The sequence below is a fragment of the Pseudophryne corroboree genome, chromosome 2 (genome assembly GCF_028390025.1).
Source record: "Pseudophryne corroboree isolate aPseCor3 chromosome 2, aPseCor3.hap2, whole genome shotgun sequence".
Classification (NCBI taxonomy): Eukaryota; Metazoa; Chordata; class Amphibia; order Anura; family Myobatrachidae; genus Pseudophryne; species Pseudophryne corroboree.
In genome coordinates, this window is record NC_086445.1 from 243,824,375 (window position 1) to 243,845,946 (window position 21,572).

Consider the following 21,572-nt stretch of genomic DNA (forward strand, 5'->3'; position numbering starts at 1 on the left):
GACATAGTCTAGGGGAAGCAGTGGTCTTTCTGCTCCGGCCTGGTGGGAAATTAGAATGTAATGGAGAAATTACACACGTGAGTGGTCTTGTTATCTTACTGGTTGAATCACCCTCGTATATACTGTATATGTATGCCTAGGCTGGAGTGTTAATAATTGAGCCTCAGGCTCATTGTAGAAAAGCATACCAAATGCTAAGGCTAATCACATAACATGATAGGCTAAAGCAAATCCAGACCCACTTTATTAAAAAAAAGATATGTCTTGTTTAGAAACTGAAAACACTGTGTTAGGGTTCATCAAATGGATTTATAGTTTTTAGGGAAAAATATGTACAGAATAGGCACATCAAACAGGCCCTAATCCAGCAATGACTGGAACATCAGTGAAGTGTTATTTTTCGTGATGCATACCCAATATACAGTATGTCACATTGGAGGGCTAGGATTTCTTATATGTGAAACAGATGGCCATGCCTATGATTTAACATTTGAACTTAACATTGAATTATTAAATGATTGCTATTTTTCAAAATAAATGAGTACAAATGTAATATAAATGTAATGCTTGATTAATGTGCCAAAATATGTTGTTATTATTACTACTTCCTCACACATATTAAATCAAGTTATAGTTGAAAGTATTTGCGTTTTTTTTTATGGGAAAAAAAACTTTAACATCTGATTTTTAAAGCCAGTGCATAACAGTCACAAAAGAAAATATATTTAATTAAAACTATATAACAATTATTCCCCAAAAGGAGGGTGCCTTCTGGCCAAATCATCTTTGTAATCTATTCAAATGTCACTGTACCAGTAAAATGGCAATATGTATCATGACTGGCCTGGGGAGGGACCTGGCCAGAGAGGGTGTCCAAGGATGCCCAGGAGCCCGCATGCCTATTGTTAAACAAATATAATCTAATAAATCATGTTTTTCAGACTCAACATGAACAACGTGATGTTATTAGATCCAAGTATTTAAATAGAAACATAGAAACATAGAATTTGTCGGCAGATAAGAACCACTTGGCCCATCTAGTCTGCCCCTTTTTTTTTTTTACATTATTTTTTATCTCTAACCTTATTTGATCCTTATTTCTTTGTAAGGATATCCTTATGTCTATCCCATGCATGTTTAAATTGCTCTACTGTCTTAGCCTCTACCACCTCTGATGGGAGGCTATTTCACTTGTCCACTACCCTTTCTGTGAAATAATTTTTCCGCAAAATTCCCCTGAACCTCCCCCCCTCCAGCCTCAGTGCATGTCCTCGTGTCCTATTGCTTCTCTTCATTTGGAGAATGTTTCCCTCCTGGACTTTGTTAAAACCCTTGATATATTTGAAAGTTTCTATCATGTCCCCCATGTACCCAGTGCTTTAAAGAAGGGCCCTCGTAACATATGGACACACTGGGCAGCTGCCCAGGGACCCACAATTCTAGGGGTGGGCTAGGCTGGGGGGTATCTGCCTCTGGAGCTTCTTGGGAGACAGGTAGAGAATGCTGCCCAGCCACTCTGATGCTGATTGGTGAATGGTTGAAGCTATCCACCAATAAAAGTGCTGACAGCTTTTCACTGAATGGAAGCATGTGGAGAAATGGCAAGGGACCATAGGAGGAGTAGGTTATGTTGTTGTTTTTTACTTATTCCTGTGAATGGGTGGGTCGGGGCCCCAGTGCACTGCTGTGGCCATGGCCTACAATACTGTTTAGATGGCCTTGCTATAAAAGTAACATTTTATATGTGCAGTATTGTACATACTGAAGTTCCAGCTTCTCTTAACTGGGTATATAGCTGACAAACACAATGGTTACTATGCAGGAATGTCTATATAGTAACCTGACACTAATCAAGTCGCCATTACTGTACCTGACTATCAGGAAGACACTTATGTAACTCTGATTAAGGCTTTAAACAACACTTACTGTATACTGAGGTAGTTAAAATATGGTAATAAAAATGGAGTATAAACATATATATTTCATTCATATTAAAGTTAATGGATGTTTCTATATGTATGTTTTGTAGTAAATAATTTAGTTCACATATATGTAATCGTATGTAGTGGTAAATACAATTAAGGCTTACAGATGGGTCCACGTCTATCTTGACCTTTAATAGGATTAACTGAGACTGGCCAGTCGGACTTAATCCCGTGCTGTAATGACTTAATCCCCTGCTGTATTGTTCTCTGTATTGTATTGCAGATGAGAACAATAGATGAATGGTTTATGCTAATAAATCATGTTATGCCTAGGCGCAGAAAACTAGTCAAGATAACCGTGGACCCATCTGTATGTTATGGTTTCACAGTCCATATAAAGGGTTAATGTCCTTGTGCTCCCAACTATCAATCACCTAGTGGGGTGATTGTCAGTGGGCGGGGCATCTCCTCAGAGTGGGTCATGTGACTACTAGAGAGGGGTTGATAGGTGCTGTCAGTGTAGCTGACAGAGAGACTGCATAGCCCATGGTCAGAGCACACACCTCTTTGCTACTCCGGCCGTCGCCCACATTAGAGCTGAGCGGTATACATTGCGGCCGGAGGTGGCTTAGTGTGTAGCCAGAGCAGAGCTTCCTAGCTGTAAAGTTGGCAACAGCAGCATTGAGACTCAGCACTGTTTACAGAACCCAGCATCAGCACGGTTCAACTCACCCAGCAGCTATGGAAGGGCGCGTCTGTGACAGGGAGGCAAAGAGGGTTCCTTCCTGTTAGCGATGTGCGGCTGCCACTTTTCATGTTTTGGTTTTGGATCTGGATCTCTGCTCGTGTTTGGATCTGGATAGGTTTTGCCAAAACCACCCTTTCGGGTTTTGGTTTTGGATCTGGATGATTTTTGAAAAATTTTGGGGTAATTTTGATCCTACGGTATTATTAACCTCAATAACATTAATTTCCACTCATTTCCAGTCTATTCTGAACACCTCACACCTCACAATATTGTTTTTAGGCCTAAAAGTTGCACCGAGGTCGCTGTATTACTAAGCTAAGCAACACGAGTGTGCGGCACAAACACCTGGCCCATCTAAGAGTGGCACTGCAGTGGCAGACAGGATGGTACTTAAAAAAAACTAGGCCCCAAACAGCACATCATACAAAGAAGTAAAAGAGGTGCAATGAGGTAGCTGTATGACTAAGCTAAGCGACACAAGTGTGCGGCACAAACACCTGGCCATCTAGGAGTGGCACTGGAGTCCCACTGTACTAATGGCGGATACCAGACGCACGTCTAACACCAACATAGCTGTCAAGGCCTCAGTTATCCGCTTTGCAACAGGATGACTGCTGTCATATTTCATCTTCTTCGCAAAGGACTGTTGGACAGTCATTTGCTTAGTTGAAGTAGTACAAGTGGTCTTCCGACTTCCCCTCTGGGATGACGATCGACTCCCAGCAGCAACAACAGCAGCGGCAGCAGCAGCAGTAGGAGGAAAAGGTTCTTGATCTTTTCCTATTTTATCCTCCAAATTTTTGTTCTCCATTATTTTTATGGAGTTATATAACAAAATGCAGCACAGGAGAGCGTACCTCTACACCACACAGGGCAAACCCTGTGAAAATTATTTGGATTAAATATTAATAACCCTTTTATTTGGAGTAAATAATATACAGCACAGGACAGCACCACTGAACTTATATGGCAGTACCACTGGACTGGACTTATACAGCCGTACCACTGTACTTATAAGGCAGTATAACTGGATTTCTACGTCAGTACCAATGGACATATACGGCAGTATCTCTGGACTTATATGGCTGTTTCACTGGATTTATACGGCAGTACCACTGGATTTATGTGGCAGTACCACTGGACTGGACTTATACGGCAGTACCACTGGACATATACGGCAGTATCACTGGACTTATATGGCAGTATCACTGGATTTATACGGCAGTGCCACTGGATTTATACTGCAGTGCCACTGGATTTATACGGCAGTACCACTGGACTGGATTTATACGGCAGTACCACCGGACTGGACTTATACGGCAGTATCACTGGACTTATACGGCAGTACCACTGTACTGGATTTATATGGCAGTATCACTGGACTTTATACGGCAGTACCACTGGACTGGACTTATATGGCAGTACCACTGAAATTATACGGCAGTACCACTGGACTTATATGGCAGTACCACTGGACATATACAGCAGTATTCCTGGACATATACAGCAGTATTACTGGACTTATACAGCAGTACCACTGGATTTATATGGCAGTACACCTGGATTTATATGGCAGTACCACTGGATTTATATGGCAGTACTACTGGACTGTATTTATACGGCAGTATCACTGGACTTATACGGCAGTACCACTGGACATATACGGCAGTATCACTGGACTTATACGGCAGTATCACTGGACTTATACGGCAGTACCACTGGACTTATACGACAGTACCACTGGACTTATACGGCAGTATCACTGGACTTATACGGCAGTATCACTGGATTTATACAGCAGTATCACTGGATTTATACAGCAGTATCACTGGACTTATACGGCAGTACCTCTTTACATATACGGCAGTATCACTGGACATATACGGCAGTACCACTGGACTGGATTTATATGTCAGTATCACTGGACTTATACGGCAGTACCACTGGACATATACGGCAGTATCACTGGACTTATACGGCAGTATCACTGGACATATACGGCAGTACCAATAGACATATACGGCAGTACCACTGGAAATATACGGCAATATCACTGGACTTATACAGCAGTATCACTGGATTTATACAGCAGTATCACTGGACTTATACGGCAGTACCACTGGACATATACAGCAGTATCACTGGACATATATACGGCAGTACCACTGGACTGGATTTAAATAGCAGTATCACTGGACTTATACGGCAGTACCACTGCACATATATGGCAGTATCACTGGACTTATACAGCAGCACAGGGACACCACCACTGGACTGATGCAGCACAACACAGCACCACTGGACTGGACTTATACAGCAGCACTGGACATATGGCAGCAGAGGACACCACCACTGTGACTGGACTGCTACAGCACAAGACACCATCACTGTACTGATGCAGCACAACACAGCACCACTGGACTGGACTTATACAGCAGCACTGGACTGATGCAGCACAAGACAGCACTGGAATGACACACATAAGACAGAGCAGGTCGCCACACCATTTTCCCTCACAGATAGACACTGAGGAGAGAAACATGTCCTCTCACTACACTCTCCAGGACTGGAGTGAAAATAGTGGCAACGTGCGGCTCCTTACATGGAATCCAAAACCCGCGAGAATCCGACAGCGGGATCATGACGTTTTGCCTTGTCTGGTTTCCGAGTCTGGCGGGAAGTCCCGAGCCGGACTTGGATCCGAGATCGGGACGTGATGTTTGGTAGGGTTCGGTCCTCAAAAAACCGAACCCACTCATCTCTACTTCCTGTGCCCCAAGTTAAGGCAGCACTACCTATTACAAGCACAGACTGACAGCCACAACAAAGAAGCCGGCTGCAGCGGCAGCAGCAGCGGCTCCATTCTGTGTGACCCTTAGGAAGAAGTTGGGGGAGTGTCTGCAGGAAGCAGAGACTGAGCAGCAGCAAGGCATTTGTAAGTGTAATCCTATACTCACACCAGCTACACCAAGGCAAAGTGACAGCCCCTGCCCTGCAGCTAATATTGCATGCACTTGTAACTTCAAAGGAGTAACTATCTTAGACTAATACTTTATAGCTATTATAGCAGCAAAATTACAGTTAATCCAAGAAGATAAAGTACAGTATAGCTGCATAAAATATAACTGATCTCATCTACGGAGGTTCATAAACATTGTACAGATAGGTACATTACTCAGCTCACATACAAGCAGCACCATCTGTAATGTTGCTACCTATTGCTCTAACTCCATAACAGTTACAGAGTGAAGAACAGCTGACAGAACTGAACAACTTTTCTGTCAAAAGTTAGGAGAAGAGTGGCAGGACCATAGAAATCTAATTTAAGAACTGGAAAGGAAATATTTATTTGGTGGTTACAGTTGAGATTTACGGAAGAGTGAATTAAATATAAAGGGTCTGAACTCTTTCCTGAAGGGGATTAACCTCATCTCTATCGAGTAGTTGAATTGTAATTTTCTGCTTGAATCAGTAACATTTCTACATTCAACTAAACAGTTTGTTAAACAGAAATATAACTTCAAACTCAGTTTTGGCTTACAAGGAGAAACAACGATATATAGTGCTGACTAATCCTTCACTGTGGAACTAATGGAATACTTAACGCTTTGTCACAGCTAACTAAACTTAGGATCTTTCTTAAAGGGCCCCAACGTAAGTGCAACAATGTTACTGCAGTACACAGTGAGACAAATTTGAACCCGGGTTTATATTTATGATTTTTGTTTTGTTTTGTTTTCCCCACACTTATGTATTGCATGCATTGGATATTTGTTTTTAATAGGGCATATCTGTGTGTTCTACAACTACATACGGTGCAACTATTAGGTAAATGTTAATGTTGGCAATGTTATTATACCTATGTGCTTACATTAAAACCTACAGTATGTACTTGCCTGTTGAATAACTTTCCAGTGTAATCTTCTTTGTAAAAGCAGAGAAAGAAGACAGGTATTCCTATACTGCAACAATTTCAGGTGCAAATGTAATGATGGTATTTTTAAAATAGTACAATTGTAATCTCACACGCCTACCTGTAGGACACAGATTGCCTACCTATCATGCCTACCCAATCAAGCCAAATATAATATAGCTTGGGTGGAGGCACGTATGTATGAATTACTCCTAGGTGGTGAGAGAGGGGTTACACTTACAACTACATAGATGTTACTAAATGAAGTACTAACAGTGTTATCCTTAAAACTGGATCAAGAGTTAACTTGTGTTTGTATGGACTTCATATCTACTTTGTTCATTATCTTTGTTACTGAGATTTTGTTTTTCTTGGTCCCTGTTATTTGTTGTGACCTACTCAACAAAGTGTATTTAAAAATAATAATAATAACCTACGGAGGACAGGAATAGACAGCCTTAATAATTAAGGAAATGAAGGCAAGAAAAAGTAGCTTTGTTTGCAATGGTGAAAAGAAAACACCTACTTAACATCTGGTTTAAAATAAAAAAAAACCAACCCAGGACCTAATTCAGACCTGATCGCAGATGTGCAAAGAAACACACATCTACAATCAAAATCTATGACATGTGGGGGGACACCCAGCACAGGGCAAGTCCGCCCTGCTAGCCCCCAACCCCCCCAGGGGAAGCATCTTTTTTAAAAATGTATTAGTTTTCTTTTCTTAATTATGGTCACTACTGTATGGCCTAATGTGGATTACGGGCACTACTGTGTGGCATAATGTGAATAATGGGCACAAATCTGTGGCATAATGTAGATTATGGGCACTACTGTATGGCATAATGTGAATTATGGGTAGACGCCATAGCTGGAAAGTTTCTGCCTGGCATCATACCAACTCTGCTGCAGACCTGAGTTGGAGGGCCCACTAAAAATGTTGCTATGGGGACAACAAAGTTCTAGTTACACACCTGATGACAGTTATGTTCCATGTAATGATTGTTCTTTTGGCCTATTTCCCTTGATTTTATTCAATTTAAACCTCATCTCTCATTTCCCTGCCAAACTGATATTTTGTTCAAATCTTCCTGGACTAAAGGGCCCTACACACTAGAAGACATGACCAATGTGAAAGATGAACAATGTGGAAGATGAGAAATATCCCTTGAACTTCCCAGATCCCTGACAAATGAAATTAAATGGAGTGTACACACTAAGCAATTTTTCAAACAATTTGAAAGACGAAAGATACCTTTGGAATTGGCACCTTTTTAAAAAAAAATTATATTGGGGAGGCATTTCTGGGTGTGTGGGTAGGGCTGTAGAAGGGGGAACCAATGTACCTTAATAAAAAAAATAATTATAATGGGTTCAATAATATATATATATATATATATATATATATATATATATATATATATACACAGACCAGAGTACCCGGCTCTCCCATTAAGATCGCGTTACTGCGCCGGATGCCTCCACAAATAATAGTCACATAAAGTCCAAAGGTGCGGCATTCCTAGCGGCTTGAATAAAGGACAACAGCAGGGCATGCGTGTAGACAATGGGGTTTATTTACTAAGATTCGTAATTTCCGAAAAAAGGTCAAAGTTCAATCACGAATGACATCGACAGTGTAAAACTGCAACTTTTTGAATGGATTACGACTAATTTACTAAGCTGTCGTATTCGTGTTTTTCTTTGCTTCCGATGTCGATGTCATTCGTGTTTTTTTACCTAATTTAACGGCAGTGATTAGCAAAACACTGCCGTTTTTTTTTACAATCAATCTCGGCCGGATTTGTGTGATCCGTGCTGGGTTTTTTTTTTTTTTTTTAAAGTAAACAATGTAATTTTTTAAAAAAAAATGCGTGGGGTCCCCCCTCCTAAGCATAACCAGCCTCGGGCTCTTTGAGCCGATCCTGGTTGCAGAAATATGTGGAAAAAAATGACAGGGGTTCCCCCATATTTAAGCAACCAGCATCGGGCTCTGCGCCTGGTCCTGGTCCCAAAAATACGGGGGACAAAAAGAGTAGGGGTCCCCCGTATTTTTAAAACCAGCACCGGGCTCCACTAGCTGGACAGATAATGCCACAGCCGGGGGTCACTTTTATACTGCGCCCTGCGGCCGTGGCATCAAAAATCCAACTAGTCACCCCTGGCCGGGGTACCCTGGGGGAGTGAGGACCCCTTCAATCAAGGGGTCCCCCCCCCCCAGCCACCCAAGGGCCAGGGGTGAAGCCCGAGGCTGTCCCCCCCCATCCAATGGGCTGCGGATGGGAGGGCTGATAGCCTTTGTTGAAAAATAAAAGATATTGTTTTTAGTAGCAGTACTACAAGTCCCAGCAAGCCTCCCCCGCATGCTGGTACTTGGAGAACCACAAGTACCAGCATGCGGCGGAAAAACTGGCCCGCTGGTACCTGTAGTACTATTACTAAAAAAATACCCAAAAAAACACAAGACACACACACCGTGAAAGTATAATTTTATTAAATACATACACACATACATACATACTTACCTTAAGTTCCCACGCAGGTCGGTCCTCTTCTCCAGTAGAATCCAAGGGGTACCTGTTGAAAAAATTATACTCACGAGATCCAGTGGTCCAGGCTCCTCGGCAAATCCAGGGTTAATCCACGTACTTGAATAAAATAAAAAAAACGCTGTCACGACCACGAACTGAAAGGTGACCCATGTTTGCACATGGGTCACCTTGCCCCGAATGCCAGAAACCCACTTTGCCTTCTGGCTAAGTGGGTTTCTTCAGCCAATCAGGGAGTGCCACGTTGTAGCACTCTCCTGATCAGCTGTGTGCTCCTGTCTTCACTGACAGGCAGCACACGGCAGTGTTACAATGTAGCGCCTATGCGCTACATTGTAACCAATGATGGGAACTTTCTGCCCTGCGGTTGACCTAAAGTGACGTCACCGCTGAGCAGAAAGTTCCCAGCATTGGTTACAATGGAGCGCATAGGCGCTACATTGTAACACTGCCGCGTGCTGCCTGTCAGTGAGGACAGCAGCACACAGCTGATCAGGAGAGTGCTACAACGTGGCACTCCCTGATTGGCTGAAGAAACCCACTTAGCCAGAAGGCAAAGTGGGTTTCTGGCATTCGTGGGAAGGTGACCCATGTGCAAACATGGGTCACCTTTCAGTTCGTGGTCGGGCAACCGTTTTTTTTGTTTTATTCAAGTACGTGGATTATCCCTGGATTTGCCGAGGAGCCTGGACCCATGGATCTCGTGAGTAGAATTTATTCAACAGGTACCCCTTGGATTCTACTGGACAAGAGGACCGACCTGCGTGGGAACTTAAGGTAAGTATGTATGTATGTGTGTATGTAATAAAATTATACTTTCACGGTGTGTGTGTCTTGTGTTTTTTTGGGTATTTTTTTAGTAATAGTACTACAGGTACCAGCGGGCCAGTTTTTCCGCCGCATGCTGGTACTTGTGGTTCTCCAAGTACCAGCATGCGGGGGAGGCTTGCTGGGACTTGTAGTACTGCTACTAAAAACAATATCTTTTATTTTTCAACAAAGGCTATCAGCCCTCCCATCCGCAGCCCATTGGATGGGGGGGGACAGCCTCGGGCTTCACCCCTGGCCCTTGGGTGGCTGGGGGGGGGGGACCCCTTGATTGAAGGGGTCCTCACTCCCCCAGGGTACCCCGGCCAGGGGTGACTAGTTGGATTTTTGATGCCACGGCCGCAGGGCGCAGTATAAAAGTGACCCCCGGCTGTGGCATTATCTGTCCAGCTAGTGGAGCCCGGTGCTGGTTTTAAAAATACGGGGGACCCCTACTCTTTTTGTCCCCCGTATTTTTGGGACCAGGACCAGGCGCAGAGCCCGATGCTGGTTGCTTAAATATGGGGGAACCCCTGTCATTTTTTTCCCCATATTTCTGCAACCAGGATCGGCTCAAAGAGCCCGAGGCTGGTTATGCTTAGGAGGGGGGACCCCACGCAATTTTTTTTAACAACAAAAAACACTTTCCCACCCCTTCCCATTGATATACATGCACGGATCTCATGGATCCCTGCATGCATCTCAAATCACGAATAAAAAAAGCAGGTCTGTTTTTTTTTAGGACTTTTTTGCGAATTGTAATTTTTCACGGCAGTGGGGTATATTTACTAAGCTCCCGATTTTGACCGAGATGCCGTTTTTTCATCAAAGTGTCATCTCGGTCAATCTCGGTCATTTACTAAACACTAATCACGGCAGTGATGAGGGCATTCGTAATTTTTTGCTAGTTCAGGTAAAAAATTACGAATGAATACACCATCGGTCAAATTACGCCTGTTTAGATACGAATCTCGGTCATTTACTAAGCAAAAAAACACAAAACACTGCCGTGAAAAATTACAATTCGCAAAAAAGTCCTAAAAAAAAACAGACCTGCTTTTTTTATTCGTGATTTGAGATGCATGCAGGGATCCATGAGATCCGTGCATGTATATCAATGGGAAGGGGTGGGAAAGTGTTTTTTGTTGTTAAAAAAAATTGCGTGGGGTCCCCCCTCCTAAGCATAACCAGCCTCGGGCTCTTTGAGCCGATCCTGGTTGCAGAAATATGGGGAAAAAAATGACAGGGGTTCCCCCATATTTAAGCAACCAGCATCGGGCTCTGCGCCTGGTCCTGGTCCCAAAAATACGGGGGACAAAAAGAGTAGGGGTCCCCCGTATTTTTAAAACCAGCACCGGGCTCCACTAGCTGGACAGATAATGCCACAGCCGGGGGTCACTTTTATACTGCGCCCTGCGGCCGTGGCATCAAAAATCCAACTAGTCACCCCTGGCCGGGGTACCCTGGGGGAGTGAGGACCCCTTCAATCAAGGGGTCCCCCCCCCCAGCCACCCAAGGGCCAGGGGTGAAGCCCGAGGCTGTCCCCCCCCATCCAATGGGCTGCGGATGGGAGGGCTGATAGCCTTTGTTGAAAAATAAAAGATATTGTTTTTAGTAGCAGTACTACAAGTCCCAGCAAGCCTCCCCCGCATGCTGGTACTTGGAGAACCACAAGTACCAGCATGCGGCGGAAAAACTGGCCCGCTGGTACCTGTAGTACTATTACTAAAAAAATACCCAAAAAAACACAAGACACACACACCGTGAAAGTATAATTTTATTACATACATACACACATACATACATACTTACCTTAAGTTCCCACGCAGGTCGGTCCTCTTGTCCAGTAGAATCCAAGGGGTACCTGTTGAAAAAATTATACTCACGAGATCCAGGGGTCCAGGCTCCTCGGCAAATCCAGGGTTAATCCACGTACTTGAATAAAATAAAAAAACGCTGTCACGACCACGAACTGAAAGGTGACCCATGTTTGCACATGGGTCACCTTGCCCCGAATGCCAGAAACCCACTTTGCCTTCTGGCTAAGTGGGTTTCTTCAGCCAATCAGGGAGTGCCACGTTGTAGCACTCTCCTGATCAGCTGTGTGCTCCTGTCTTCACTGACAGGCAGCACGCGGCAGTGTTACAATGTAGCGCCTATGCGCTACATTGTAACCAATGATGGGAACTTTCTGCTCAGCGGTGACGTCACTTTAGGTCAACCGCAGGGCAGAAAGTTCCCATCATTGGTTACAATGTAGCGCATAGGCGCTACATTGTAACACTGCCGTGTGCCGCCTGTCAGTGAGGACAGGAGCACACAGCTGATCAGGAGAGTGCTACAACGTGGCACTCCCTGATTGGCTGAAGAAACCCACTTAGCCAGAAGGCAAAGTGGGTTTCTGGCATTCGGGGCAAGGTGACCCATGTGCAAACATGGGTCACCTTTCAGTTCGTGGTCGTGACAGCGTTTTTTTTATTTTATTCAAGTACGTGGATTAACCCTGGATTTGCCGAGGAGCCTGGACCACTGGATCTCGTGAGTATAATTTTTTCAACAGGTACCCCTTGGATTCTACTGGAGAAGAGGACCGACCTGCGTGGGAACTTAAGGTAAGTATGTATGTATGTGTGTATGTATTTAATAAAATTATACTTTCACGGTGTGTGTGTCTTGTGTTTTTTTGGGTATTTTTTTAGTAATAGTACTACAGGTACCAGCGGGCCAGTTTTTCCGCCGCATGCTGGTACTTGTGGTTCTCCAAGTACCAGCATGCGGGGGAGGCTTGCTGGGACTTGTAGTACTGCTACTAAAAACAATATATTTTATTTTACAACAAAGGCTATCAGCCCTCCCATCCGCAGCCCATTGGATGGGGGGGGACAGCCTCGGGCTTCACCCCTGGCCCTTGGGTGGCTGGGGGGGGGGGACCCCTTGATTGAGGGGGTCCCCACTCCCCCAGAGTACCCCGGCCAGGGGTGACTAGTTGGATTTTTGATGCCACGGCCGCAGGGCACTATATAAAAGTGACCCCCGGCTGTGGCATTATCTGTCCAGCTAGTGGAGCCCGGTGCTGGTTTTAAAAATACGGGGGACCCCTACTCTTTTTGTCCCCCGTATTTTTGGGACCAGGACCAGGCGCAGAGCCCGATGCTGGTTGCTTAAATATGGGGGAACCCCTGTCATTTTTTTCCACATATTTCTGCAACCAGGATCGGCTCAAAGAGCCCGAGGCTGGTTATGCTTAGGAGGGGGGACCCCACGCATTTTTTTTTTTAAAAATTACATTGTTTACTTTAAAAAAAAAAAAAAACCCCAGCACGGATCACACAAATCCGGCCGAGATTGATTGTAAAAAAAAACGGCAGTGTTTTGCTAATCACTGCCGTTAAATTAGGTAAAAAAACACGAATGACATCGACATCGGAAGCAAAGAAAAACACGAATACGACAGCTTAGTAAATTAGTCGTAATCCATTCAAAAAGTTGCAGTTTTACACTGTCGATGTCATTCGTGATTGAACTTTGACCTTTTTACGGAAATTACGAATCTTAGTAAATAAACCCCAGTGTTTTGTGTTTTTTTGCTTAGTAAATGACCGAGATTCGTATCTAAACAGGCGTAATTTGACCGATGGTGTATTCATTCGTAATTTTTTACCTGAACTAGCAAAAAATTACGAATGCCCTCATCACTGCCGTGATTAGTGTTTAGTAAATGACCGAGATTGACCGAGATGACACTTTGATGAAAAAACGGCATCTCGGTCAAAATCGGGAGCTTAGTAAATATACCCCAATGCCTTTATTGCGGCAAAAAAGACCTAATGACAATGCCGCAATAAAGGCATTGAAATGTTGTCTACACGCATGCCCTGCTGTTGTCCTTTATTCAAGCCGCTAGGAGTGCCGCACCTTTGGACTTTATTATATATATATATATATATATATATATTAACAGCAAGCCCAGCAAGCGGCGGCACTCAGAGACTGGTCACGGCCGGTAAAGTGCAAAAAGTGCCTTTTAATTAATCACTTCATTAATTAAAAAGCACTTTTTGCACTTTACCGGTCAACCAGCCACAACACAACACTCAATCTATTTGCTGTATTTTCATCATAAACTGAACATCTGGAACCACACTAATATAATCCAGCATATGCTTAGGAGCAACAGTGGGACTGCACCAGTTACTCAATTTGAGTTGTTTTTTTTTATGCTACAAGCTCTTTTTAATACTGTGAAACATCTTTTATTTTGTATATTAACAATTACATTTGTATCTTATTAATTTTCATTGCGCTCTCTTGTATGTTGTTTGGTTGTCTGTGTGTGGTTGCATAGAAAGAATGAACAGCTGCAGTGAGGAGCCTTACCGCCGTAACCAGCAAGAGCAAGCCAGGCCAGTTGCCAGCATTAACAAGGTAAAACTTGTGTGGTCAACAGTCTTTGTTTAAATAATCTGCTTAGCTTGCTTTCCCTCGCCCTCCCTTTAACAGTAGTAATATATATAAAGCAGTGGGGTGGCACTCACAGTACTAATAAATATGCAGAGACCCTAAAATAAATTCAACATTGCAGTATATTTTAATGCGTTTATCTATTACTGCGTTTAATGGATTTATCTTGGATTCTCTGCATGTTTAATAGTGCTGTGAGTGCAGCCCCACTGCTTTATATATTACTTTGTCGGTGACTGATGTTAAAGATTATTTCATGAGACTGAGGGATGTAATTAGGAGTTTATATAGAAACATAGAATTTGAAAGCATATAAGAACCACTGGGCCCATTCAGTCTGCCCTAAACACATGTACACACACACACACACACACACACACACACACACACACACACACACACACACACACTAGGGTTATTTTTTGTCAGGAAGCCAATTAACCTACCTGTATATGTTTGGAATGTGGGAGGACCCAGAGGAGACTCACACAAGCACAGGGAGAATATACAAACTCCACACAGGTAGGGCTAATGCTGTCTGTATTATATGGAAGTCACTAATGCTGTCTGTATTATGGGGGTAATTCCAAGTTGATCGCAGCAGGATTTTTGATAGCAACTGGGAAAAACCAGGGAGGTCATTCCGAGTTGTTCGCTCGCAAGGCGATTTTAGCAGAGTTGCTCACGCTAAGCCGCCGCCTACTGGGAGTGAATCTTAGCATCTTAAAATTGCGAACGAAGTATTCGCAATATTGCGATTACACACCTCGTAGCAGTTTCTGAGTAGCTCCAGACTTACTCGGGATCTGCGATCAGTTCAGTGCTTGTCGTTCCTGGTTTGACGTCACAAACACTCCCAGCGTTCGCCCAGACACTCCTCCGTTTCTTCGGCCACTCCTGCGTTTTTTCCGGAAACTGTAGCGTTTTTTCCCACATGCCCATAAAACGGCCTGTTTCCGCCCAGAAACACCCATTTCCTGTCAATCACACTACGATCGCCTGAGCGAAGAAAAAGCCGTGAGTAAAAATCCTAACTTCATAGCAAATTTACTTGGCGCAGTCGCAGTGCGGACATTGCGCATGCGCACTAAGCGGAAAATCGCTGCGATGCGATGAAATTTACCGAGCGAACAACTCGGAATGAGGGCCCATGTGCACTGCAGGGGAGGCAGATATAACATGTGCAGAGAGAGTTAGATTTGTGTGTGGTGTGTTCAATCTGCAATCTAATTTGCAGTGTAAAAATAAAGCAGCCAGTATTTACCCTGCACAGAAACAATATAACCCACCCAAATCTAACTCTTTCTGCACATGTTATATCTGCCTCCCCTGCAGTGCACATGGTTTTGCCCAGTTGCTATCAAAAATCCTGCTGCGATCAACTTTGAATTACTATGGGGGTCATTCCGAGTTGTTCGCTCAGTAATTTTTTTCGCATCGCAGCGATTTTCCGCTTAGTGCGCATGCGCTATGTCCGCAGTGCGACTGCGCCAAGTAAATTTGCTATGCAGGTAGGAATTTTACTCACGGCTTTTTCATCGTTCTGGTGATCGTAGTGTGATTGACAGGAAGTGGGTGTTACTGGGCGGAAACTGGCCGTTTTATGGGTGTGTGCGGAAAAACGCTACCGTTTCTGGGAAAAACGCGGGAGTGGCTGGAGAAACGGAGGAGTGTCTGGGCGAACGCTGGGTGTGTTTGTGACGTCAAACCAGGAACGACAAGCACTGAACTGATCGCACTGGCAGAGTAAGTCTGGAGCTACTCAGAAACTGCTAAGAGAGGTGTAATCGCAATATTGCGAATACGTCGTTCGCAATTTTAAGAAGCTAAGATTCACTCCCAGTAGGCGGCGGCTTAGCGTGAGTAAATCTGCTAAAAGCAGCTTGCGAGCGAACAACTCGGAATGAGGGCCTATATACGGAGAGAACTAATGCTGTTTGTATTATATGGCAGTCAGTAATGCTGCCTGTAGTATTTGGGGAAACTAATGCTGTCTGTAATATATTGCATTCACTGATGCTGTCTGTATTATATGGTGGTCACTAATGCTGTCTATACTGTATGGCGGTTACCAATGCTGTCTGTATTATATGGCGGTCACTAATCCTGCCTGTAGTATTTGAGGGTAACTAATGCTGTCTGTATTATATAGCAGTCACTAATGTCTGTAGAAAATGGCGATCACTAATAGTAGAGTAAGACAACCAGAGTAAGGACTATACTAGACCTAGTACTAACTAACGACATCGAGATAATAGCAACTACCATAGTGGGTGAGACCTTGGGTAACAGTGATCATAACATCATCACATTTGGCATTAGTTTTCAAAAGCAGCCTCCTAAGGGTTCAACTAAGACTCTTAACTTTAAAAAAGCTAATTTTAACCTGCTGAAACATGCACTTAAGGACATAGATTGGGAAACTTTGTTTCAGGGAAAGAACACTGCTGAAATGTGGGATGTTTTTAAATCTATGCTACAGAAATATACCCATAAGTGCATACCCATGGGCAGTAAAAATAAGAGTATTAAATTCAAACCAATGTGGCTAAACAAAAAGGTTATGGAAGAAATGGATAAAAAGAGGCAAGCATTCAAAGCTTTTAAATCAGAATGGAAGACGGAGTCATTCCAGTAGTACAAGGAATGTAACAAAAAATGTAAAAAGGAAACCAGAGCAGCTAAAATAGAAAACAAAAAGCAAATCACGAAGGCGTGTAAAACTAACCCTAAAAAAAATTTAAGTACATAAATGGTAGAAGGCTAAAAAAAAGAGACTATAGGACCATTGAAAAGTGAACTGGGATTCTTGATAAATGATGACAAAGAAAAAGCTGAAATATTGAACACATTTTTTTCATCAGTGTTTACTAGAGAGGACCAGATGGTGGGATTAGTGAGTAACCATAATAATAGTAATGATAAAGGCCCATTGCTTAATACTTATCTATCTGAGGAAGTAGTCCGTGAGCGATTAAAAAAAATTAAGACTACTAAATCTCCTGGTCCAGATGGACTTCATCCTAGAGTTCTGATGGAGCTAAACGCTGAAATTGCAAGGCCATTGTATTTAATTTTCACTGATTCACTTACATCAGGCATGGTACTAAAGGACTGGCATATAGCAGAGGTAGTCCCAATATTTAAAAATGGCATTAAACTTCATCCTGGTAACTATAGACTGGTTAGTCTGACACCAATAGTGGGGAAACTATTAGAAAGTATACTAAGGGATAGCATACAGGAGTATTTGGAGAACTCCCATGCTATATATAGGAACCAGCATGGTTTTGTGAGAAATAGGTCATGTCAAATTAATTTGATTAGCTTCTATGAGAAAGTTAGTGACAATCTTGACCAGGGTAACACAGTAGATATGGTCTATCTGGATTTTGCAAAAGCTTTTGACACAGTGCCTCACAGAAGGCTGATTTTAAATGAAGGGAGCTTGGTATAGGAAACACTATTTGTACATGGGTGAGTAATTGGCTTGATAACAGGGAACAGCGAATGGTGGTTAATGGGATGTTTTCCACCTGGGCTAAAGTAATCATTGGAATACCGCAGGGTTCTGTACTGGGGCCACTATTGTTTAACATGTTTACAAATGATCTAGGAGAAGGACTAGAAAGTACAGTGTCAATTTTTGTGGATGATACTAAAATATGTAGGGTAATCAAGTCAGATGTGGATGTGCAGTCTCTTCAGAGTGATTTTTTTGAAATGTAAGTTTGGGCAACAAAATGGAGTATGAGGTTTAATGTGGAAAAATGTAAAGTTATGCACTTTGGAGGTAATTCCAAGTTGATCACAGCAGGAAATTTTTTAGCAGTTGAGCAAAACCATGGGGTAAATTTACTAAGCTCCCGATTTTGACCGAGATGCCCTTTTTTCATCAAAGTGTCATCTCGCTAATTTACTAAACACTAATCACGGCAGAGATGAGGGCATTCGTAATTTTTTGCAAGTCCAAGTAAAAAATTACGAATGAATACACCATCGGTCAAAACGCGGCTGTTTAAGTATGAATCTCGGTCATTTACTAAGAAGTGCAAAGCAAAAAACAAACAAACACTGCCGTGAAAAATTACAACTCGTAAAAAAGTGCTAAAAAAAAACAGACCTTTTTTTTTTATTCGTGATTGGATAGGCATGCACGGATCCATGAGATCCGTGCATGTATATCAGTGGGAAGGGGTGGGAAAGTGCTTATTTTTTCAAAAAAAATTGCGTGGGGTCCCCCCTCCTAAGCATAACCAGCCTCGGGCTCTTTGAGCCGATCCTGGTTGCAGAAATATGGGGGAAAAAATGACAGGGGTTCCCCCATATTTAAGCAACCAGCATCGGGCTCTGCGCCTGGTCCTGGTCCCAAAAATACGGGGGACAAAAAGAGTAGGGGTCCCCCGTATTTTTAAAACCAGCACCGGGCTCCACTAGCTGGACAGATAATGCCACAGCCGGGGGTCACTTTTATATAGTGCCCTGCGGCCGTGGCATCAAAAATCCAACTAGTCACTCCTGGCCGGGGTACCCTGGGGGAGTGGGGACCCCTTCAATCAAGGGGTCCCCCCCCCCAGCCACCCAAGGGCCAGGGGTGAAGCCCGAGGCTGTCCCCCCCCATCCAATGGGCTGCGGATGGGGGGGCTGATAGCCTTTGTTGTAAAAGAAAAGATATTGTTTTTAGTAGCAGTACTACAAGTCCCAGCAAGCCTCCCCCGCATGCTGGTACTTGGAGAACCACAAGTACCAGCATGCGGCGGAAAAACTGGCCCGCTGGTACCTGTAGTACTATTACTAAAAAAATACCCAAAAAAAGACAAGACACACACACCGTGAAAGTATAATTTTATTACATACATACACACATACTTACCTTAAGTTCCCACGCAGGTCGGTCCTCTTCTCCAGTAGAATCCAAGGGGTACCTGTTGAAGAAATTATACTCACGAGATCCAGGGGTCCAGGCTCCTCGGGAAATCCAGGGGTAATCCACGTACTTGAAAAAAATAACAAAACGGTGTCCCGACCACGAACTGAAAGGGGACCCATGTTTGCACATGGGTCACCTTTCCACGAATGCCAGAAACCCACTTTGACTTCTGTCTAAGTGGGTTTCTTCAGCCAATCAGGGAGCGCCACGTTGTAGCACTCTCCTGATCAGCTGTGTGCTCCTGTCCTCACTGACAGGCAGCACACGGCAGTGTTACAATGTAGCGCCTATGCGCTACATTGTAACCAATGCTGGGAACTTTCTGCTCAGCGGTGACGTCACTTTAGGTCAACCGCAGGGCAGAAAGTTCCCATCATTGGTTACAATGTAGCGCATAGGCGCTACATTGTAACGCTGCCGTGTGCTGCCTGTCAGTGAGGACAGGAGCACACAGCTGATCAGGAGAGTGCTACAACGTGGCGCTCCCTGATTGGCTGAAGAAACCCACTTAGACAGAAGTCAAAGTGGGTTTCTGGCATTCGTGGAAAGGTGACCCATGTGCAAACATGGGTCCCCTTTCAGTTCGTGGTCGGGACACCGTTTTGTTATTTTTTTCAAGTACGTGGATTACCCCTGGATTTCCCGAGGAGCCTGGACCCCTGGATCTCGTGAGTATAATTTCTTCAACAGGTACCCCTTGGATTCTACTGGAGAAGAGGACCGACCTGCGTGGGAACTTAAGGTAAGTATGTATGTATGTATGTGTGTATGTATGTATGTAATAAAATTATACTTTCACGGTGTGTGTGTCTTGTCTTTTTTTGGGTATTTTTTTAGTAGTAGTACTACAGGTACCAGCGGGCCCGTTTTTCCGTCGCATGCTGGTACTTGTGGTTCTCCAAGTACCAGCATGCGGGGGAGGCTTGCTGGGCCTTGTAGTACTGCTACTAAAAACAATATCTTTTCTTTTACAACAAAGGCTATCAGCCTCCCCATCCGCAGCCCATTGGATGGGGGGGGACAGCCTCGGGCTTCACCCCTGGCCCTTGGGTGGCTGGGGGGGGGACCCCTTGATTGAAGGGGTCCCCACTCCCCCAGGGTACCCCGGCCAGGAGTGACTAGTTGGATTTTTGATGCCACGGCCGCAGGGCACTATATAAAAGTGACCCCCGGCTGTGGCATTATCTGTCCAGCTAGTGGAGCCCGGTGCTGGTTTTAAAAATACGGGGGACCCCTACTCTTTTTGTCCCCCGTATTTTTGGGACCAGGACCAGGCGCAGAGCCCGATGCTGGTTGCTTAAATATGGGGGAACCCCTGTCATTTTTTTTCCCATATTTCGGCAACCAGGATCGGCTCAAAGAGCCCGAGGCTGGTTATGCTTAGGAGGGGGGACCCCACGCAATTTTTTTTATAAATTTTACAGTGTTTAATTAAAAAAAAAAAAAAAAATAGAACCCCAGCACGGATCACACAGATCCGGCCGAGATTAATTGTAAAAAAGTCGGCAGTGTTTTGCTAATCACTGCCGTAAAAAACACAAAAAAAACACGAATGACATCGACATCGGAAGAAAAGAAAAACCCGAATACGACAGCTTAGTAAATCCATCGTAACAAATTCAAAAAGTTGCAGTTTTACACTTTCGATGTCATTCGTGATTGAACTTTGACCTGAAACGGGAAAATACGAATCTTAGTAAATTTACCCCCATGTGTACTGCAGGTGTGGCAGATATAACATTGGCAGAGTTAGATTTGGGTGGGTTATATTGCTTCTGTGCAGGGTAAATACTGGCTCCTTTATTTTTACACTGCAATTTAGATTGCAGATTGAACTCACCACACCCAAATCTATCTCTCTCTGCACATGTTATATCTGCCTCCCCTGCAGTGCACATGGTTTTGGCCAACTGCTAAAAAAATTCCTGCTGCGATCAACTTGGAATTACCCCCCTTTGGGACTAAGAATAAACATGCAACCGACCAATTAAATGGGGAAAATATAGGGGAAACTGTAATAGAAAAGGATTTGGGGGTGCTCACTGATAGTAGAATTAGCAGCAGTACACAATATCAAAGTGCAGCAGCAAAGGCAAATAAGGCGTTAGCATGCATTAAAAGGGGAATTGAGACAAGGGATGAGAGTGCAATCCTGCCACTGTATAAATCATTGATGAAACCGCATCTTGAGTATTGTGTACAGTTCTGGGCACCACATTAAAAAGAGACATGTTAGAAC

General features: G+C 43.7%; 1 protein-coding gene and 1 long non-coding RNA gene across 2 annotated transcripts in view; one reads left to right on the plus strand and one right to left on the minus strand.

Moving 5' to 3' along the window:
- LOC135012883 (uncharacterized) overlaps nt 1–21,572 on the plus strand; it is a 307,860-nt gene that overhangs the window by 157,635 nt on the left and 128,653 nt on the right. Inside the window, exon 3 of the long non-coding RNA XR_010211728.1 lies at nt 14,288–14,367. This is a non-coding gene — a long non-coding RNA (uncharacterized LOC135012883). The remainder of the gene's footprint in view (nt 1–14,287; nt 14,368–21,572) is intronic.
- The window catches only part of GDF11 (growth differentiation factor 11), a 611,389-nt gene that overhangs the window by 9,968 nt on the left and 579,849 nt on the right, over nt 1–21,572 (minus strand). The window lies entirely within an intron of this gene.